This window comes from Nothoprocta perdicaria, unplaced genomic scaffold (assembly GCF_003342845.1).
Source record: "Nothoprocta perdicaria isolate Ctin4 unplaced genomic scaffold, notPer1 scaffold_15, whole genome shotgun sequence".
Classification (NCBI taxonomy): Eukaryota; Metazoa; Chordata; class Aves; order Tinamiformes; family Tinamidae; genus Nothoprocta; species Nothoprocta perdicaria.
In genome coordinates this window covers 1,215,645-1,239,700 of record NW_020454649.1, presented here as the reverse complement: position 1 = coordinate 1,239,700, position 24,056 = coordinate 1,215,645, and the positions used below count along the sequence as shown (strand labels likewise).

At 37.1% G+C, this 24,056-nt stretch overlaps 1 protein-coding gene across 7 annotated transcripts in view; it reads right to left on the bottom strand.

Moving 5' to 3' along the window:
- LRRC4C (leucine rich repeat containing 4C) overlaps window positions 1–24,056 on the bottom strand; it is a 146,587-nt gene that overhangs the window by 31,006 nt on the left and 91,525 nt on the right. For 2 of the 7 annotated variants that reach the window (XM_026034734.1, XM_026034735.1), the window contains one exon: window positions 23,115–23,246. The exons of 3 other annotated variants lie outside the window; for them this stretch is intronic. The gene's annotated coding sequence lies outside the window, so the exon portion shown is untranslated. Of the gene's footprint in view, window positions 1–3,440; window positions 3,610–23,114; window positions 23,247–24,056 lie in introns of those variants that run through there. 2 more of the 7 variants (XM_026034736.1, XM_026034739.1) reach the window with 2 other exon arrangements.

Genomic DNA, 24,056 nt, shown 5'->3' with positions numbered 1-24,056 from the left:
GTCACAYTAAACTTGCAAACTTCATTCTGATACTAATGCTTTTATTTGTGATTTTTTTGATTTTTGCAGTGATTAATTTTGACTCCCAGTCAGTTTTACCGGGTAAAGGGATGGGGACATGAAGGAAGAATGTGACAGCTTTAAGGAGGTTGAGGGTAGATACTTTTATATACGTATGTATGTAGATAAATATAAAATTTTGCGGAACAGAAGAAAACAGTGCAGGAGAGAGATTATGAAGGTATAGTTGGTAACTATGAAAAAAGTTTTAGAGCAGTCAAAAAGCACATTAACATTAGGAGATATCAGAGCTCCAGAACTGAAAACAAACTAGAAACATCACTGTGCCATTTTAAATGATTGACGCTCACGCTTCTTGAATATTATGCCACATTTTAGAAGGGATGTAGTGAGACTGAAAAAGATTCAGAGAACAGTAGCAGAGATGCTGAAAGACACAGTACAGACTCTGCATTGGCAACAAGCAAACAGATGAAGATTCTAGAAAGAGAGACATACAATGGAAGCTGATAAAATGGGTGGCATGGAAAAAAAAAATTGGAATTGATCAGTTTTTACAGCTTCTTCCTATAAAATAATTAGGAATTATAAAGTATCAGAAAGAGGTAGGAGAAGTAGCACCTGCTTTTGCTCTTTAGTGTGTATTTATAAATCCTTCTGGAAAGAAAATACTAACACAGATAGTCCCATATTCCAAACAAATATCACCATTCATATGTTAAGTGCCATTTATCACCATAAAAGCAGCACTGCATCAAAACTGAGGAGAAAAAGTAGCAGAATGAAAAGCCATCAAGAGTATCACTAAAATAACATCCCACACTAAAATAACCTACCAGAAAACGAGAGTATATCAATAAATCATCATGACACTCTTGTTCTTTTCCTATATCTCTCCCTACATAACCACTCTGAACTAGTAAAGGAAAAGGATCTATAATCTGATTTGGAAACGATATTCATGCTCTTAAAAAGGGATGGGGGTAAGAAACCGGCAACATCATATGKTAAAGGGAATAGGATGACTAGGTCTTCTAAAGGCCTGATCTTCCTAGCCAGAGATTTCTTAGTAAAAGGAGAGAGAGCACAGATGTGAGAAGAAACTGGAAAGGGCTAAAGGACTCCTGATAATATTAGATATGAGGAGATCTACCTTTTTGATTTTGCATTTCAACATGAGGTTCAGACCTTAACTCTGAAAGCACGTGGATAGCTAAAACACAAAAAGAAAATGGATAGCACATTCTACAAAGTGCAGATAGTATTCAAGACAGAACTCTTAAATACTTAATACTAATGGCAGTGGAGTCAAGAGAACAGGCTTAACCCTTTTCTTACTGGATTGGTATCAGTATAYTGGATGGTATGGTACTGAACGGCATCAGTATACTGAATGAGACATTTTAATATTACTGGCAGGAAGTTACATAAAGAATTGTCTAAAAAAAGTGTATAATTATTAATATTTACTCACAYCTCAAGAAATCTCCTTTTAATTCAAACAAAAGAGTATAGAAAGCACTGGTGGAGTTATTTTACAGTAGCAGAGAAAAATAATTACCAGTTCTACACGTAGTCTTAGATGATTAGGAGCTTAAAATAAGAGACTCAAGCACATATCTCCAGTGGAACTCTACCAAACAGTGCAACATTCACTACTGCAATACAAAGACAATGTCTAAGTAATAGTCTTCCGCACCATCAATTACCAGAGCAGACAGAAACAACTCTATTTTTTCTGGTGCTAAACAGCTTATATTGCATCAATGCTTCATAGTAGAATAAGATAAATAGAAAGTAATGAATTCATTTCTCTGCAAAATATGTTTCTAAGTTAACCAAAGTTCACAACAAGAAAACATAACAAATATGAGTGCCATATGCATATATATTCAAACACACACACCTGTGCATGTATATACACCCATTTTTTTTTTTAATTCTCAACTCTTTTAGATTCAATTTCCAACCATTATGTACTTGTAATGGCTCAAAAAAACCCTCTCCTTTTATCCTTGTTTATGCATTTGTTTGTCCAAAGCTAGACGCCCACAAGGGAATTATCTCTCAAAGTTTTAACACATGATCTCATGGTTGTGGCTGTTAAAAACTTAATGGATATGCTGATCACTACCGCACCACCTGCAGCATTAAATAGTAATCCTGTGCTTATACCCCAAGACTTGGTACAAAAGAACATCTTCTAAAATATCTACCAACATTTAATTGCAGACCAGACTTACCAAAGCAGAGCAAAACGTAAAGGCAGGCAGACAGGTCAAACCCGCAGAACAGCCCGTATGTTCTTTTCCTAATATTGATCTTTATTACACAGTATATTGTGGCCTTCTCACAAGTCAAGCTCAATCTCATCTCATCTATGTTCATATTTTCAGTAATTTGACAAGGTTGGGGCTAAGCTCCTAGAGCTAAATCCTTTGAGAGAGTTCATTCACATACATAGCCATAGTGATTTTAATGCGAACTTACTCATTTAGAACAATTTTCAAGTTTTGAGCCTTTCTCAATATTCCATGGGAAGCAAAAGCAAAATTATTAATGGATTCTGCCTTCCCTCTAAATAAAACTAAGGCAATATCCTTAGGCAATCTTAAATTTAATTAGACTGCTGGAAATTCTAGCCACATACAGTTTTCAAAGCATACAAACTATTTCTTTTTACTTGTGGGATGTAGTATGTCTCTTTCCCAAATTAATTATAGCTGGATTATCAACTGCATTCCCATTTTTTTTCCTCAGCAGTCAAAAGACTCCAATAAAAGCGTTTTTTCACTTAATGTCTCTTTTTTTTTTTTCCAACACTACCATATTCCATGTGCAGTTTTTTTCCCACAATATATTTCCATGCAGTCTGAAATTCTGTCCACAGGTGTCTGAGGAAGCTGTGATTCCAGACATGCCTTAAGTGGAACTAAAGAAGAACATTTGATTATAATCTACAAGTGAAATTTCTGCAGCTTGTTGTTTTCAAGCTCAGGAAAGAAAAAAAAAATACATAATTTTAAAATATATACTTCACATATGGGAATAACTAGTTCTAGCAGTACAGACAAACAGTACACAAGAGACTATTTTCTTTTCCTCAAAGAAACTCGAGAAGCTCATGGGACACAACAGCTTGCAGAGCAAGGAAACCCTGCCTACGTGCCTGGGAGGTCTGTCACTGAGCTGTGAACCATGAAAGCTGCTGATAACAGAAATAAAATAGGGGGGAAAAGGAAAATATCCACCAATACTCCAAAGGGAGCTTCCAATTCTTCCCCTCTCCCAATTCCTGAATTCTTTCAGTTAAGTAGTTTTTTGGTTTTTTTTTTGATTTTTTAACCTATTCCTCATTAGAGACTTACAAAAACATTTTATGACAGCATCACAACATCACATAAGCATCAAACACTCACCATTGGCCTAATTCTGATGCCAGAGAAATCAATGAAGTGAGAACAAGGATGAAAATCTCACCGCTATTCAAAATGGACTTGGACGTAACCAATCATTTGATGGCTGAATTGAAAAATACTGGCTACACTCCCACACACTAGCTTTTAGGTTTTAGAGTTCAAATTATTTTTAGTTTTATGCTGCACAGTCAGGTATTTTTGTGCACTAAGAGCTTAATTACGTTAGTTTCTTTTTTCTTTTCTTTTTTTTTTTTTTTTTTAAGTTGGTTTCTTGAAGAGCTGCCACTAAGATTAAAATTCTTGTTCAAAGCAAACCTAAGCCAGAGGTGACTTCAGGGTTCATTTTCTAATTGATTAAATGACCTGCTAATTAAATGTATCTGTGCCTAATCAAAGTATAGATACCATGGAGAAAAAAAGCAAAACTGTCAGCTAGGTGCATGAGACTCAGAGCATCAAGGCTCCTGAAGCTCAGTGTGGGTTTTTCTGTTTACATTAACAGAAAAATTTTCAAAGGAGTACTGCAGAGGGAAATGACTCCATTTCTTTTGTTTCCCTGGTTATCTAATAAGACCATGGTTTCGGGGACTCTGTGCATCTTAGCAGCAGTGTCTGTTCAACGTGACTGCTCTTGTCAAGCTTGTTCATCTCCTATAGTCCTGACTCAGCACCTATGAGGCTACTGTAAAATTCAGGCTGAATTATCTAAGTGAATAGTTTTCTTGGTTCCATAGTCCAAGCCAGACATACAGATACAGCATGTCTGTAATGCAGTATAAAGCCTTATTTCTATTCTTTTAAAGCACTGACTCCCAATATGGTATACACAAAACTACCTTATTCCACCTCTCTCTCAACTCTACAGCCAGTAGTATTTTATTTCTTAATAAAACTCCCACTCTGAAAATACAAATAAGCAGCTGACTTGACAGCATCTGGTAATGTCTATGATTCATCTGAAAAAGGGCCTCTGGCCGAAACTATTGCATTCCTCACATCAGCAGAACCTTCCCCATCACCCCCACAGAGGCCAAGGACAGTGACTTAGGAAGGGCAGCCTTGTTTGAGAACAAGTGGAACAGTCTGTGATTGATAACACTGGCCAAAGCTGGAACTAATACCAGCGTGTGACCTCTGAATCTGAACAACAGCAGGTTTGTCTCACTGATTCAAGACCAATATACTCAAACAAGTGATAATGTATCTTCCTTGCCCTCAAATGTTTCTCTTGCAAAGGTGATCTAAGTGACTTTTCATTACTATTATTGTATGCATTGCAGTAACAACCAGAGGTCCAAATAATGCCTTTAATGCTGAAAGACTTTAAATTCACCTTAAAAGTGAGGACAGGTGTAGGATGATTTGTTTAATGCTTTATAATAAATCAGGAGCACAACCATGACCAGAAATTACTGGCACCACCTTTCTACCCTAACTTGTGGGCAATACTCCAGTTGTTTAATGATGTGGATAGAAACTCTAAGGCATGGATCTGCCTGGTGTCATTCCTAGTTAGAAAACGTTGCCTTGGTGTTTAGATTGCCCTGGAAGACAGGACAAAACCAAGTCAGCATGGTTTTCCATTTATTTTAGAAACCAGCATCTCCAGAATGGAAAAAATTAGTCAGTAATCCTGTCCATACACAGCTTACCACTAAGTGGGTGAGTGGTTTTGAACTCCTGATTACTATGGAAGATATGTAGCAACAGCCCTTAACAGAGGGAATTAAATGCTGTCATCAAGATGCATTTACTAGCATTTTTCTGGGTGCAGTAGAGATGTCTGTTAATAATTCATACAAAAGTATTTCCAGAAGTCAAAGTAGGATGAATCTCATACTGCAGCACTTTAACAAAAAACTGAAATAGATAATATGGTTTTATAAATTCTAACTAATCWAAAGTTAGTGGGTTCCAAATCAAGAATCTAATGACATTCACATTAATGCTATGAGAATAGGAAGGGAGATGAACTAAAAGCCTGTATATTTTATACAGGCTTTGCAGTTAAGCCAGATCCCAGAGACTCTACCTCTAATGATCTCCTCGAACACAGTCACTGCTCCTTACAGGAAGTATCAGCTGGTTTTAAAGAAACTTCCTCTTGAGGTTGGTATAATATATCTACTACCAGCTCCCCAAAGATGACCAGCGTAATCTGACTGGAATCTCAGCCAATGTGGGAATATCAAACCACTAAATTTGAATCTCCTATTAAATTCAATGTCGTTTCATATGCTTCAGAAATAGCTATAGCAATAGCAAATGCACTATAACTCTTTTAAATCAAAACAGTTCAGTATTTAACAATTTCCATGGAAATTTCATGAGTACATCAGAAAGAAAGGACGTGCATATAGGAATATGCATATGAATATTTGTATAAACTGACATATGAAGTTCCAGTTACGTTATCAAAAAAATTTCATATCCGACTTACAATTGAGACAGTAACAGGCCATTCATCATCAGTACCAATCAACTGTCACCAGTTCTTATTCTTACTTTCAATTATTTTTATACAAAGATGAACTGAATAGCTTTGAAGTTTAAAACAAAAATGAAACCTACACTAGTATGTACATATAATAAACAGATATACCTTCCATCTTTTCTTTACTTCGTTTGAATATATGCCCAGGGAAGAAAGCAAAACAACAAATAATAATAATAAAAAAGAAAGAACAAGAAGAAAAAAACCCTATTTCATAGACTGAAAATTTTGTTCCAATAGTTTATCACACTTAACAGTTTCAGAAGCTGCTCAGAATCTACTACCTGGAGGGAGCTGAGGACACAGATTTGGGGAAAGATCTTCATCTGGTAAATCTGTAAAGCTCTGAAGTATTAAGAGTGACAGAAGCTGAGGGCTTTACTCAGATCCAGCTAAAAAACCACAAGAATAAATAAAATTTAATTTTGTTGTACTACTGGGGAGGAGCTAGGAATTATAAGATAAAAGAGCATTAATGGATAAATGGATACTAGTAGATAAAATAAGTAAAAGCAACTTAAGAATAGAATAGTTGTCTTCATCCCACAGAATCCAGAATCCTATCCTGATGGGAGGAATGACTTCACTGTTGGATATTTTGCCATATACAAATAAGACTGAGGAAACACTGCTGTTTTTCTGTTCTCAGGGGTCTGCTGCTTTAATCAACTGCCTCTTTTGTTCATTCCTAGACCTCTTCTGAAAGGCTGAAAATCTCAAGAACTCACTAAGAAAAGCCTGAAAGAACAGTATGTTTCTCCTCTTGTTTTGATGACAGGATTCCCAGCTTGGGGTTTCCATTGGCCTAGAAGTTTCTATAACTGCATTTTTTATCTTGCTCTCAAGTCTTGTAAGTGTGAAGTCATTAAAATCCTTGAATCTTTTGTAAATGTGCTATTTACAAATTAGGCATATAGAGGAAAAAAAGCAGAGTTGTAGACAGAAGAATGAACAATTAGCTATGATGAAGCCTGAGCAGTTCTATCGAAGCCAACAGTTTACAGAAAAAGTCATTGTTCATAAAAATTACACAAGGCAATTTGGCTAACCTTTCAAAAACATGCAGGAAACATCTAAGGAAGGAAGAGAAGACTTGTTTCCTGCTCCTACTCTATGCCTTTGCCAGACTATCAGTTCCCCATCACCGCTGGAAACTTACTTTGAGTCCCCAAATTCATGCCTTTTAGATTTTCCAGCAAAAGAGTGAGCACAGGTATTGTAGCAATATGACAAACATTTCTCAGTCTACCCCTCTACATTGAAAGCACAAATACAGAAGTGAAGCCTTTTTTTTCATTCTCTTCTTCTGAAATGTTGGCACATTAACAGTCATATTTCATCACRTAATTAAGACACTATGAAGGAAAAATCCACAGAGGCATGGAAAGGCTTTGCCTTTCCTAGGCAAAGGGAAATCAAAGCAGGGAAAAGTGGGATGCCTTGGCACAGACTACACTGTACATCAGTGGTAGAGCAGGGAGAATAATTCAGATCTCTGACTTCCAGCTCACTTTATTTCCTCCACAACAGATGCATTTTCTGCTCAAGAAAATGGAGTAGCTTCATCCAGATCACTGACTAATTGTTCTTGTCTTTATCCTGCAATCTGCATTTCACATTTCTTCACAGTTCGAACAAACACAGTGCAAGATGCCCAGCCAAATGAGAATGCTGTTTTCTCTCCTTTCAAAAAGCAAATGATCCTTGCATAATTTGCAGTTACTGTATTAATTATGGAAACATCTATTTACTTAGGCTTTTTTTTTTTTCCCAAACAAGTCTAAAAGTAAAATCATTTAAACGTTGATTCAGTTTCAGTGCCCAAGTGAACTGCCCCCAAGGAATCCCTGCCACTGAATCGCTTGAAAATGCCCTTGTAAATTAGCAACCACTGCACAAGCACTGCTGGCAAATTCAATCATTTCTGTGTCGCGCTGCATTGTTATCTGCTGCTCACTTAAAGAGCCGAAGTTCATTCTTCCTTAATTCCATGCAGGCTAGGGAGATGATACGAATGACTTTGCCTAAGTGGCACTGACTCTATTAATATTTAACTACAGTGAATAATAAAAACAGAGCAAAAAGGCATAGGAATTAAACTATCATTTGCCTGCCTTTTCCTTATGCTCTCTATTTTTAAAATATCTATTATCTACCAAACAGTACTTTTCCATTAAGAAAAGAAAGGGGAAAACTTTGTTCAGAAATTCTGCTTAAGGCAGAGCAATTAAAAAAAAAAATATATATATATATATAAAAAAAAGATCAAGGTTTGGTCTACAATAAATCTGAAGTCTCTAGATCCCTACTTCTACAGAATTAATTAGGGCCAGCATTTTCAGAAATGTTTGCAAATTGATATTTGTCCAGGCTCCTGTTACAGCCACTGACATATTAGCCCTTACAAAAAAATCAGATCCTGGACAAATATCAATAAAATAAAATACATTTGTTATTTATCATTTCATTGTTTGCTTCCCAAATTATAGGAAATTTTGAGAAAACATTCAAAATTGAACTTTCAATGAAACTGCAATATCATTTATATATTCATTCAACAACAAAGATGATAACAGCATGCAAAACTCCTAATAACCACATATGTCAATGATGGATTATCATATTCTTACTAAAAATAATTATCTTACTAGATAATTCATATTCTTACTGGTGTAATCTGCATTACACCATATTTGGCTATTTATTCTCATACTTCATAAAATGTTTCTTAAATTATAGACCTAATGTCTTTATTGTATAATTATTTTGATGAGGATATAAATATATCATAGTGCTTAATACAATTATGAGAGCAAATATTTACATCTCTCAGGTACTATAAAACCAAAAATAAAGAAAAAATAGACTGCATTTATTTTTCCCATTTTCCGTATTATGTATTCTTTTGCAGAAGATTATGAAACAGTTTCTAATTCTATAAAAGATATAGATGTCTCTGTATATAATGCCCTACTTTGCTACTTTTCATTGCAATGGGGTTAAAAACATTAACTCTCAATGGAACAGTGACAATTTAACTAAAGTTCACAAATGCTGTGTTTCCAATATTTGTAAAGGAGCAAGACGTTCAGAGCAATTCTTATTCCAATATTTGTAAAGGAGCAAGACGTTCAGAGCAATTCTTATTACAGTATTACAAGTGTTATTCCCAGACAATCTATTAATATTTTTTTCATTTTATTCCTTATACTCAAATAATTTGAATATTGCTCTCAGACATATAAACCTCACAAGGTTTATACTTCTGCTTCTTCTATCCTTTTAATTTCATGAGCTCGTATCAATTGGCATTGTCTATATTTGTACAGACAAACAAATGTTCTTCCTTAATTCTCGAGTAATCTTCTTTTTTTGCCTGGAAAATATAAACGCTTAAAGCAACGTTTGGGTAGGGAATGACAGCTCTAGTTGACTGTCACTCCTACCAGCTAATATTTAAGCCTTGATGAAGTTAGTCATCTTACATTAAATATAATGGTGCCAAGTAAATTGTGAAGGATGCCAATAACTTCTGCAATTTTCTGACAAACCACTTCAGCTGTTAAATTGTCTTACTTCTTCATTCTCGTGATCTTTCTAACGGACTAGTTTGAAATTAAGGCAATCTAAATGTATAAATAAGCTATAAATAAAATCTAGATATCTGTTATTAGATGTGAGGAGGATGCCAGTCTTGGGTCCTGGTCTTACAGGTGCTTAATACAGCCATACTTTTACTTACACATGAAAATTACTTACTCAGTGAAGCTAGACTCCTGTTGCATACAAAACTGGGAGATTTTAGTAAAGGCAGCAAACTGATGAACTAATTATGCATCACATTTTTAAGCAAACCATAACATTAATCACAACAGGAATGATGCCTTCAAAAGCTTTTTGAAATTCAGATTTCATCAGTCTGAAAACTCCACCTAAAACTGAATTCTAGTATTCTTCAGTATTTCTTGCCCCATGAACTGACTAGTGAATTCACAATGATAAGAAGCCAGAAATGAGAACAGACGCTGCAAGGTTGGCTGAGATGTTTTTCGAATTCCTAAATTAAGCACTCCAACAATAATGAAAGCAAAATCATAAGGTGCTTTCCAAATGTGTGCTTCAATCTCTATTACATCCGTAATTGTTTATCTTAAAGCCTAATTTATGATATTGTTATTTGCACTGAATGTTTCTAAACTGCAGACAAGGTTGATAGGAAAATAATCAGGAGGTTTATTTTATAATTAGAGACTCTAGTGGTTCACATGAAATATGAATAATGAATCTTTAAAATTCTCTTTGTTACATGTACATACAATAAACAATCGTTATTTAGAGAACTAAAATGTGAAACAACATTTTATTGATAGCTATATCTATCAAAATGAAGAACCTTGTGTGGGGAGATTATGAAAATAATAATAATAAAAAAAATCTAATCCCTCAGGATATTGGGCTGATATCCAGGAATTAAAGGAATTTATTATTATGTCTATTATGTATTTATAAAGCACCTTCCAAAGAGCACTTCAAAAGACCTGTCACAGAGTTCATTAATTAGATCCAAGCAATCCAGTGACTTAAATACTATAGCATTCCTTTCAAAAATTCTCAAACTTAGGCAATGGACAGCTTGTCACGGAGTCACAGAGGCAGGAGAAAAGCTCAAGTATCTTAGTTCTCTTGACAGCTAGTGGGAGAGCTAGAGGAAAGAAAAAGTAGTACAGGTTGTGCATGAAATTGGATTTTGACCATCACAGTCATGCTGTAAAGAATCAAAACTCAGTGAGGGGCAATGAGCAGACAGAGTCTGGAAAATATGGAGTGAAAATAACTTTTTTTTTTCCCTGTGCAGTCAGATTTAGTTAACTGAGACAAGAATCTGATGTGAACTGGAGGTGGCATAGAATCATCATAGGAAATTATAGGCAATATTGGGATTACTTTGTTTGTATGCATTTGCTAGATGTCCACCAGATGAGAAGAGGCCAAATGAGGAGGAGATGACAACTGAAATGAAAAACACGCAGATGAAAAGATGACATAGCTAACAATCAATGGGAGATTTCAGCAGCTGCCTGGGCAAACGTGGAATCCATTAAATTGGATTAGGAAATGCCACTAGTGCAGCAGCCAGTCAGATTCACTTTACAGTAGTTTGGCACCATGGAGAGGTCATGTTTCATTAGGATTACTCCTGTTTCCTTTTAATGTTGTACCGTGAATATCAAGCAAGGAGTGATATGGTTCCAATTTTCACAACTTGTCATGCACCTTGTATGCACCGCTGTGGTTTTAGATACTCATCTAGAGCATATGTTTTGGCTGTGGCTGTGCTTGCATCAACATAATTGCATCTCTCATACTGCATATATCACACTTAAGCAAGCAGCAAGAATTTTAAAAATCCCAAAGTCTAAACCTAGATTATCACACAGCTCTTTAAGAAGCAGTTCAGATCCTTATCTTGCTTTCTTATGCTTGAAGTCTTTTCTGTTCTATTCAATTCTGGATTTTCACCTTCAATCGCTTGAGTTCTTGCTGCTCTGAAGTACTGTACCTCTAGCCACCATCTTCATAGCTCCTGTTCAGAACTATATGCTCTCTAAAGCATATACTTAATCACTCTGCCTCTAAACCACCTATACCAAATCCAGCAGATTAAACATCTTAGGTTTTGTCTTTCACCTCTAAGAAAAAAAATGTAACCAGAATTTGATATTATCTCTGACATCCTCATCCTTTGTCGCAGAGGCTGTAGCTCCCTCAGGACCATCTCTCTGCATGTGTCATGAATAAAGCAACATTACTGATTAACATATCAATTAAATGACAGTCCAGGTGCATTATGAACACAGACTGCAACAGCCACTACAGCGAAAGAGAATAAAATGATCAAGGTCATATTATTTTCCATAGTCTCTGGTTTCAAAATGTGGCATCATATTTATATACTTTTGCAGCCATATATCTGAGAAAACACATAAAAAAATGCTGGAATGCAGCAATAAGTTACAGGTCTGGATTAGGCCAATGAAATTTCTTGGAGTGCTCTGAGGCTCATGAAAATTAGCTATTCAATGGAATTGCACAAGAACAGTCCTCCAAAAACCTGCAGTGTATTGGTGCTAGGTACACTGCTTTGCAGGAATTGTTTTCCGTCTAGGGTTTAATCTTTCAAATGTCTACCTCAACATAGTATCTGCACATCTTCCACCTCATATGGATTGCAAGAGCAGAATTTCCCTGTCAAATATGTATGTTATTTGAGCATGTTACTTGACTGAACAAACTAACATAAAAGGAAACGGGGAAAAAGAAACATAAAAGAAAGATGTCTTGCAATATTCTCCTGAAATGTGAAGGTAAACACTGCATGACTGAGTCAGCCATTTAACAGTTCATATCAAATCACAGTCGTATCATGTAGGTATAAGATTTTTTACCTTACTACAAACTTGAAAAAAAMCTCAAGATGAATACATGTCGTTGTATTTCATCTTGCCAAGATGACACTCTGATATTGAGGGATGTCTTGCAGCATAGGAAACAGCTTAGAATTTCTGATGGGAATCATTTACTGCACTAAGTAGTAACAGCAAGAACATTTGAGATGGAGCCAGTTTGGAATCAGCTCCAGAGAGATGCTGAGAAAGAATTTAAGCATGTATTTTAGGTCTGTATCCCTCAGTGTGTTCTCTTCCCCAAATGCATGATGCCTCAGGAAACAAGACAGTGTTTAATGAGATGGGGCAATTATTATGCTGGACAATGATAGTCTACAGAAAAAGACCAACCTGCAAGTGGTTATTTACCAAATAGCAGCATATTCAAGTAAGATGAGGCAAAGACATATTAATGGTACAGAGCCAGGCCAATATTAAATGCTGAGAGAAATAGCCAAATGTAGTAATTAATGATTAATTTAAAACTCTGAGGTTAGCAAATTAATCGCATAGTACAGAGAGATTTCACAAGCAGATAAGAAACATTATATAGGGAAAGGGGAAGGGGCTGCATTGCCATTAGCTGCTCTCTGTGATAGCTCATTAGGTTAGCTTTTACCAAAGGAGTCAAACCTATGTATGTGTGTGTAGTAGCTGAAACATAAAAAGCAAGCAGGAAGCTCCTGCTGAGGACCTAGGGAGAAGAGCTCTCAGATTTCTCAGCATGAGGCTAGAGAAATGTTTGGGGATACGTTCCCCTGTGGAGTTCAATAGCAAAGTAATCATTAAACAGCCAAAAGCATGGCACCAACAGAGGAGAAAGACAAAAGGCAAAAACCAGCAATAGCAGCAAAGTCCTGTGCTAACAACAAAACCAACAGCATCAGATGTAATGGTCAATACTGGTATGTTGTCATTGAACTTAGCAGAAAAAGAGGAGGGTAGATTAGCAAAGTATTAAAAAATAAGTACTGACCATAAGAAAAAAGGCCCTAAGGGATATCCATTGATGAAATGTAAATACTTAAAAATGGAAAATGTGTCTGTCTGTACATTAGAGCAAGAGAAGGGATGGGAAGAAAACTTCTCCTCCTGTTGCTTATCAGGGTAAGTAATAAAAGTCAGAAGGGAGAAACTCTAGCCTTATTCATCCAGAAGCAGTGGGGAGTAAATTCTACGCTGGAAAGTCAGACCAACTTTTTGCAACTTTCCTCGTCAACTCCTAGTAAGATAATTTATCACAAGGCCTAATGCTTGCAGCTCCTCCTAGAGCAACACTGGCTTGGCCTTGAATTATAAATAATATGCCTTTGTCCATAAAACAGGTGCAAAGACCAACTGGAAGCAACTACTAGGTAAGAAGGCATCACATCTATGTTCTCACTTGCCAACACGTAGGAAGGCTCTGTGTGATTGAGTTTTACATTCCAGATTTCCATCTATGGGGTCCTGTGCCAAGATGACTTGGTTTGCTTAGGAATTACTTAATTTTGCTGCCATATATCTCCTAGTAAAATAAATATTACGTGTTGTATTCCTCCTAAAAATGATGGGTTTGCAAGAGGGAAGTGAAGGGTTGTAAGAGATCACCGGATGAGACATTTTCTTTAAAGAAAACTAGCATGTAAAACCAGGAAGGGCACTAAATGAGCACTGTTTTCTCCAACTATGGGTCACAAATCTCTTCCCAGTCATAAAAAGATGGAAGAAGAGTTGACAGTGGACAACAGCTCGGTCCCTGGAGAGCTGGGGCATAAAAAGAACTTTTATTTATAACTCTCATTATTACACTTCCTACAAAACTCTGAATTACCTTTAATTGCTGGAAACAGTTCAGCTCCTTCCAAATGAAGAAGTCAATAATCACAGTTGTTTTTCACTCGCTTGTCCCGGAGGGACTAGTTACTACTGACTGATGGAGATCACTCAAAAACTGATGAGCCTAAAGGGCCTTTAACTTTCAGAAAGTTGGCTAAATATAATCATTAAAGTAAAAGATCTGGGGAGAGATGACAAGGCAAACAGACCATGRTTGTGCAGCTACTTCTCTTGGCAACAGTGCCTTTTCAGGAAATTACTGCTTCCCCTGTCCCCAAACACTTGTTTCCATCTCCTGAACATCCGTTCAGTTGTGCTGATATAATTCTTTGATTCCACTCCCTACACAGGCCTCCAAAGAACCAAGATATTATTAAACCCCAGGTTAATAACCAGCCTCCTCTTCAAGACAGATTATTTTTAAAAACCTATGGGTTAGCTACCTGTTTCCACCATGCACCCTAGTAAGCAGCAGTGGGGGCAAGCACAGAGGTCAGAATCAGCTGAAGCAAAACAAGCATCTATCTAATCACTGCCTCAGAACAGAGGGAGAATAGAGCTCAGGGCAGAAGGACGTGGACTAATTGCTAACTAGAACACAGATATGGAAGACAGAATGACAGAATGAGTGTGGCAGGAAACCACAGTACATATCTGGGGCAGAGAAGGACAGGGTGAGTCAGCAACAAGAAAAACAAAAAAAAATCATAATTTGATGCAAATGAAATCAATGAGATGTTGGCACAATTGCTTGAACGTAGAATGTTTTTCAGTCTTCTCCACGAGGTCTTTAGCAAAATCAAAATGATTAGACTATTGAAGCTTGCAAGGGCAGAACTGCAAGACCAAGTGAATACAGAAGCATCGATTAAATGCAGAGGGAGGAGAGTAACAGTACATCAAAGGAGACCCAGAGCATCTCTTCAGCACTGGGGGAGGGAAAAATTGGAAGGTTAATCAATTCTCCTTTTAACTTATATAAATAAAACCAAGTTAAAATAAAATTAAAAAAAAAAAAAAAAAAAAAAAAGCCATACTGTAAGAGAAGTATATGCCTGTTTCTTTTGGAAAGAAACTAGGAGTCAGGGCATTCACAGGATTAGTCCTTCAAATCCCTCCTCCTTATACTACCTTCTACCTACTGACAGAGGAAAACAAGGCACCTTATGCTCTGAGACATGCTGCTCAGCTTATCTCGATATCCTGCTTTCTCTCTATGTGCATCGGAGTTTTGAGCACTGACAGTGGAATACAAGAGTTAAAAATTCCTACTAACTGCAGGAAAAACAGTGGGCATGCATCTAAACACATTACTCTCATAAAAATGTACGCTATTTCAGTTACAAAGACAATTTTCTCTGTGGTTTCATTTTAAGTCAACCTTGAGCATGACACAAGATCTCAAGGGATGCTGGTTATAGAGGAAGGAGACCTAAGACATCATCACATACTTGATAATGTTGTAATTCTTTTTAGCTGTGTACACTATTAGGCATTCCACGCTGTTTTTTTTTTTTTTTTTAATAGGAATATTATTATAGTATAAATATTAAATAAATCCATTTTGAAGAGGGAAGAAGGAGAAGGATGGCAAATTTCTGCCTCAGTAGGGTTTGTCTAAGAAAATGAAGAAAAAGTAGAAAGTGTCAATGGACTCTGCATACTTAATGAAATGATCATAGGCATAACACAGGTTAAAATCATAAAGTTGAAAAGTACCAAATCAATTTAAATATTGGTAATTTATACAGCTTTCATCACAATTTTCATCTCTTCTAAAACTCATTATAATCAATATGGAAGTATATGGATCAACATAGAGCACATATATTRCTATATCTATTCTGTTCAGCATAATTTCTTATATTCACTAAGTTCATTGGCATGTCTAGGGAATAGTCCTCTCTCTTCAAGAGCAGAATGTAATGTATAAATAATGATACCAAATTTGTCCTCCTCATCCTCAGGTCACTAGAGATTGCTGTAGCACTCTTGGCATGACAGTGGAGTAAGCAGGATTCGGAGCAACAATACCCCTATGGGCTCCATGACCTCATTGTGAATTGAAGAAATTTCACTTTTTCTAGATAAATCTGGACTCTTAAAAACCAATAAATAGCTCCTTTCCTGTATTCTATGGGAGTCCTCCCTTGCCCTTAATTTTGGTTGTCCCTAACATTTGAAGTTTATGTTTAATCTGTAATAATGTATAAAACATTGAAATACATGCATAGAATTGAATTAAGAGGAGGTTTCTATCCAATCTGAATGAGTTTTACAAAACTAAAGGGAATAAAATAAATTCAAGCATATACACCTTCATGCAGCTTAACGGAACTGCATTTCATTACTAAGGCAAGAATCCAAACATCCCAAAGGAACCTAAGTGCTGCTTTCTACAGGAAAAAAAAATCAGTTTTCTAAAGAAAAGTGGCAAGAAAGGGGCCCCAACACCTTGCTTTTTGGGAAATGTCACATTTTCTAAATTGCAGCTCTATGTCTGTTCTATGCATTGGCACAGGGTTTTTTTGTTTGTTTGTTTAGTTTTTTTTTATAATGAGATCTTAAGCAACTCATTTGGGATGTTTATGAGTTTTGAGTTAAATTCTTAAACTCAATGCTTTGGCTTCCTTATTTCTAAACAAGGAATAATAATCAAACAAAGGGAGTTGCAAAGACAAACCAACAATCTACTCACTTCTAAAATATACTGCTTTGAAATATGATGTCTTGCTAAAGAAGCCTCTTCTTAGCACAATATTCAGGGAATATTCAGCATTTATGTGCTGCTTGGTTATTTAATACTTTAGTCGGCATGCAGCCATTTTCATTATGAGGAACTGTATTTTTAAGTATCGATCAGAAGCTGACCATGTTCAGAGGGACATCTCTTGTTATTTCATGCTTCCAAAGGAATTAATGACTGTGAAGCAGTCAAATACTCTTGTAATCAGCACAGTAAAACAACAACCAACATAGTTATAAGTCAAGAGGCTTAAATAAAAATATTGTGTCTCTCACTGCAACATATGCCTAAAAGATGCAGAGCACCCTTTTGGTCTGTGCTCTTTTCATTAGCAGTCACAGGCACTACCATCACATAAAAAGAAAAGTATTGGAAATAATTCTATGGCAATATAAAAATAGCTTTGGCCATTCTAAAACAATGCTTTAATTCATTTAAAATATCTTCACAATGTAGCTTTAATCCATCAATGTTAGTTACTATGTTTTCTGTTGCATAAAATCATCTGCTTTTAGTACTCGCAGCACAAAAATGCAGAAAAAAAATAAAGTAGGGATTGCATGCAATGTAATTTTTACTTTATTTAAGCCAGTTCAACTATCCATATGACTGAAATAAACATCCTACTGCATAATAAAGTGGTCTTCTGCCTTAAGGAGGCACAGCATATCCAGGATGGTCTGCTGGTAAGGGCTGCCTCTTTGCCATCTGCTCCTAAACAGGAAGAACATGGGATTGTTTTGCCAGAGGGAATTCCTTCCCAAAGAGTGATACTGGGCAGCCACAGTCCCCATACGGGTGCTTTACACACCAATAGCAAGCACTCCTCAGTACCTGTGTGCCAAGATGCAGCTCTTCTACCTTCGTGCATCATCTTTTGACTTGCCACTCTAGTAGGCAGCCCTCCTGTTTCATTCCTGCTCCCTATCACAAGATGGGTGTAAGAATCAAAAGGAAAAACCTACTTAGAAAACTTTTAGATAAAGGCTTTATAAAGTGCATGCAAACACACTAGTGCAAGGAAAAAATATACAAATATACACACTGTTCTAGTCTGCCTGTAACTAGATTTCATTCACACTGCTCATTCTAATTTCATTCAGCGTGTTCTTGTGTGTATTTCATGAACTCATTCCCTCTCCATGTGGCTCCAGAAGAAGACCTGCCATCTCCACCTACTTTGATATACATTTAAACACCCTGCAGAGTTCCATCTGCAATCAGCTTATGCATTTAAGTTGTTCTCAGTTTGCTCTTTTAATACTGCCCAATCTTGGCTGCTCATGTTATAGTCTTCAGTTCCTGTTAGAACATCAACACCTTCATACTAAATATTATATCATATAATGGATATAAACACATGCTGCTATGTTTCTGATCTCTGGTCAATGAACATGGAGACCTCACTTCTCATATACATGCAACTGATACACCACTAAGAAGAGATCTGCCTGTTATGTCAAGACCAATTTTTTCCCTCCCCTTTAAGCACCTTTTACCTACGGTCACAAGACAATTGATGCTGTGGTCACAGGTTTGGAGCTGAACTTTTGTTATCTGTCAACCCCATGTTGCCAAATTAACAGCTAATTCTTCATCATTCCCAGAAATGTCAAGAGAAGTTACTCAGATCAACTCCTTTGCCACCAGGTTTACTCAACTGTAGCCAAAGCAAAATTTCCACTACAATCTGCATTAAGTAGTGGACAGTAGAGTGGAACAGGACAGGAACCAGAACATTCAGAGGATGGTACAAGCATGTTCAGTCTTAAAAAGAATAAATATCCCCACCTAATTTCCTCTAGCATTTTGAAAGTTAAGATGATCAGTTTGAAAGTCCAAATGATAGAACTTGAAGGATAAGGTGGGAAATCAGAAAGAGGAACATGAAATAAAAATGAAATAAAAATGAAGAAATAAATGCAAAGACAAGATAAAGGGAAAAAGTACAGGTTTAAAAAAAAAATGTGTGGAGTTGAACAAAACCCATTACCCTATGGAGGGGAAGAAAAGAAAGTAGGAAATGAGACACTGCATTGCAGGCATACTGACACACTAATGCAGCTAGGTTTTCTCCCAGTCTTTAATAAAGAGGAATTTTAACAGGAAGTTTAAATAAAAAGGATACAGCACTTTCTCCACATAACATACAGAATTTATGATATACAGCGTTCTCAGCAGTGGAGAGCACAACAGATACAGATTCACAGATTCACAGAATATTTAAGGTTGGAAGGSACCTCTACAGATCATCTAGTCCAACCTTCCTGCTCAAGCAGRCACACCTACAGCATGTGGCACAGGGTGGCATCCAGGCGGGTTTTGAAGACCTCCAGAGTAGGAGACTCCACAACCTCCCTGGGCAGCCTGTTCCACTGCTCTGTCACCCTAACAGTAAAGAAGTTCCTCCTCACCTGGAGACGGAACTTCTTGTGCTTCAGCTTGTGGCCATTACCCCTCGTCCTATCGCTGGCCACCAGTGAGAACAGCYTGTCCCCTTCCTCCCTGCATTCTCCCTTCCTGAACTTATACATATTAATCATATCCCCTCTGAGCCATCTCTTCTCCAGAGAAAACAGGCCCAGCTCACTCAGCCTCTCTTCATACGAGAGATGTTCCATTCCCTTAATCATCCTGGTTGCCCTTCTCTGGACCTTCTCCAGAAGCTCCACATCCCTCCTATATTGGGGTGCCCAGAACTGAACACAGTGCTCCAGGTGCGGCCTCACCAGAGCTGAGTAGAGGGGCAGAATCACCTCCCTYGACCTGCTGGCAACACTCCTCCTGATGCAGGCCAGGATGCCATTGGCCTTCTTGGCCACGAGGGCACACTGCTCACTCATGGTTAACTTAGTGTCAACCAGGACTCCCAGGTCCCTCTCCGTGGAGGTGCTTTCCAGCAGGTCGACCCCTAATCTGTACTGATGCCTGGGGTTATTCCTCCCCAGGTGCAGGACCCTGCACTTGTCCTTCTTGAACCTCATGAGRTTCCTCTCTGCCCAACTCTCCAGCCTGTGAGAGTTACGGCATTGAGTAATGCAAGTTAGGGATGCATGGTAACTTGTCTCCTTTATATTTGACTTTTCAGATCATTCCAGAGATCCAGTGGTCTATTCTTGTCATGTCACTATCTTTAGTCTTTTGTGAAACATTAAAAGGAACTGCTACTAAGCTCCCCTGTCTCCATTTGTCTCTTGAGGGTTATTGACTTTGGTTCTATCTAAAGGTTCTTTCTTGTAAGATAAATCCCTAGAGGCTTCTTGGTGAAAAGAAAAGATTAAAAAAAAAAAAAAAAAAAAAAAAGAAGATTGAACAGAAGCTTCTCAGTCTTCATTTACAGACATACAGAATATAAAAAAATTACTTAGCTGAGCATTCCCTTTGTGTGGTAGCAATGGGCACTGCCCATACAGTTTTGCATGGAAAATATCCTTGTTCTGTGACTTTAGTCTTACCACTTGCCACCTGTGCCTAACTGCCTGTGCACATGCAAGTTGGAATTTAGAGCCAATCAAAATCCCAGCTTTGTTTTAAACATGGCTATGTGGACAGGTATTAGGTGAAAAGATCTTTCATTTTGATTTGTATATCTTATTTCTGCTGTGCCTTTCCAAGCTCTGGCACATGTCTCATCCTCAAACGGAGCTTTTTATCATGTTTACTTAATTCATTCTGAGGTTGCACGCTCCTGATTGCTACTTTTTAAGTGGAAAAACAAACTTTCATAAAGACTTGAACTTTTCCATTAAGTATGAAACACAACTGCTTCCTTCGCCATAACAAAACAAACAGCAAAACTATGAACGACTACACATTTCCTACCAATACCCTGGTAGGAGCACAGTGACTGCTGCATATATAAAGTATAGGACTCTTCATCTTACAACAATCTAAAAATAAGTATTTATCACACACACACAAAAAAAAAAAAAAAAAAAAAAACAGACTACTGTAATGCAGCTACCTAGAGTAAATTGAGAAGTCCAAGAAATAACCTGTGGAACATTCACATGCTGGACTAATGTGAAGTTTAAGTGGTTCCAAACAGGAGCAGAATCTGGTAAGAATTCAAGAATATGTATTTACTGGAGATGTCAGATCAATATTGTCGGAATCAACACAAAAAAACCCTCATGTTGAAAATACAAATTATCTTTTATCATGAAGATCTCAAGCTATATGAAAACAACATTATTTCCTTCCCCTTCCCTCAGTCCAAATAACTTTTCCAACAACATGTCATATGAAACACAGTTTAAACAGTAAATCAGAGACTGAAGCAGAAATCCATTCAGTATCTTCTTCATGTATCCTCCGCTGAGAAGTTGCACCTTAACACAGCATGCTGCAGCTAAAGGGACCACAATGTCATCTCACCTAATTTCACTTCCTAACTTCTTTGCCCAGTGTATAGCCTAGCATCCAGATGGGTCTCTATATTACAAAAGCATCAACAAAGGCACACTACAAAAGTCCCATGACAGTCTGTCCACTTTGTAAGTAGAAAAAGGCCCATATGACAGAGACCTCAGCAGTGAAGCCAGGTCACTGGATCTTAGAGCAGTTCCAGCTATAAGCAAGTCATTATTTTCTTTTGCTCAAGCAAAATTACATAAAACTAATTGATGCAATTTTTATAAAAACCCCAGGAATTTCATAAACAAAAGCTCCTGAAACTCAATTTTTCTATACAGTAGAAAACCAGATTGTTCTTGAGAATCTAGACTGCATTGATTACCAGCAACTTTGAGCAGAAGAGTCTTGAAATTTTTTTATATTGTGACTAACTTATAAATGCAAGAGGCAAGACCTATGCCTACAATCACTTTCATGTGTCCTCTTGGAAATACTTTTGTAATTTCTCCCAGGTAATAAAGCAGTCCCTCTTTCAGAGAGAGGGGCTTTAGACTCCCACTCTGTGCTACAGCTAGAGGTTTCAGAGCACTGTAACCCTCAGCAATGGGAGGTGACTGCAGACTGGCCTGTTTTCTTGCTGCTGTCAAGCCTGGGGAAGCACGGGAACAATTTGTGAATCGCAGCAGCAGAATCTCTGAAGGGCTTTAATTAAGGGATGCCAGGGACCTGAAGGGAGCTCACCAGCAGCAAGAAYGAAGGTATTTCCCAGAGTCTTTTCGAAGTCCAACCTATTGCTCAACCAGCCAAACCATCTCTAGCCTTGAGCAAAGGAAAAAGCTTCCTAATTTAACGAGGCTTTCTGCTTTTAGGGTGTCTCATGAGATGTGGGAATAGATCCTTATGATAACCACTGCATCAAAAATTCTATTTCATTTTCCACCAGCATGGTTTTCCATTGTTAATATTTTTACTYGCTGCATGTATCAAGGCGCATTAATAAGTGGAGCAAGTCAGCTTGTCAGACATTTCCTAAAGTGTCATGGGAAATGATTGGTTTAGGATGACTGCACAAAAACTGTTCAGCAAACCTAATTTTAGCTGAGGACCAATAAATATGTACATGCCATGGACAGATTGAAAGTTAACTAGCCTCAGAAGTATACCATATAGCTATGCTTTTGGGACAGCAAGGAAACTTAATGCTCACTGATTGGGACTTAAAATGAAGGGAAAAGAGCTAGAGTTACGCTGAGAGGCTACAGATCTTCAATTCCTGAAATGTTAAAAAAAAAAAAAAAAAAAAATCCATAGTCATGGCTTGAAATGAGAATAAGAGTTTCCACAAACACAACAGCTAAGCCTAGAAGACAAGATTGAAATAGGCCCACCAAGCAAGATTATTTACAGTTAAAATTAAAGTCATTAAGTCTCCCTGTGAAACAACAATTCATTATGCTAAACAGTTATATGGCTGATATGCTGGTATTTTCATAAATTCTAAGTTCTTGAAATGTTACCGCAGTCTTCTGCAGTCTTACAGTTTGTATTCAGTAAGAGGACCCCAGGAGGGAATTAAAAAACACCCCATAAAATCTTCCAAACTCTTTCTAACACAGGGAAGGCAGCTGAAACCTGCTGCTCTGAGAAGCTYTTGAAAGCTTTTGGGAAGACTCAGTATAAATACTCAGAGCCTATATAATATCACAGATATGTGCTCCCATTCCCTAATAGTCTTGTGCCATATATTTCCTCCATGATAAATATTCCCAGAGGTCAAAGAACAAACTGTGTAGCAGTATCCCAGGATGAATTACCTTTCTGTAGATTTACCGTCTGGGGAGGTGATGTTTCTCCTCGTTTCCCAAACTACCCCTGGACCTTCTCATCCTACTAGCCCACTGGAGACTGTTCCACAGAGCTGTCTGGACCCCCCTAGAGCATCCACCCTGTGGAAGAAACAAACATTGAAAAATCTGTGGTGCATCAATAAAATCTTCTGAACCCATAGTCTTGAGACAGTAGGATAAAATAATTAATGTAGATTAAAACAGGATATAGAAGGGCTCTCATTACACTAGCTAAGTAGGAAGGAAAGTTGTAGGATTGTTCTATTCCTTCAAGATACTTATGTGCATAACACAACTGCTTGAGGYCCAGTTAATTTCAGGAAGACTTGAAGATGTAAAATATAAGTAGAAATTTCAATGAGAGAGTCAATAATGTGAGTACCTAATCTGGTATATGAAATCTTTGCCTACTGGAATTACTGCTGAATTATTTCATGCTTAGCAGTAAAAGAAGGTTCTTTGTGTTACTACTATTCTTCTATGAGTGAAGTCATTATATAGAGAGAGTACAGTGATACAAAATGCTGAAGTAACATACACACTTCCTGAAAACAAYGTATGTCTTCTAGAATTGGGACCTTCCTTCATTTATAGTCTTAAATGCACATGGAAGTAATAAATGAAAATTGGAGAAAAGTTTTAAAATTAGTCTGCTAAACAGTTTTAAGATATAGTCCGGAACTCACACCTATCAAATTCCAATTTAAATCAATCAATATATAAGCATTAAAAATAAGTCACGTATATAATTTTATTGCTTGAAAACTCTTATAAGAATGACACACAAGACTGATCATCTGGTCTTTTACTTCAGATCTGTTAAAATCATTGCTCATTTACTAAAAAGGAATAAATTCTACACTCCCTTCTTTATGACAAAAGACAATTGAGTAAATGGTGACTCCGTAA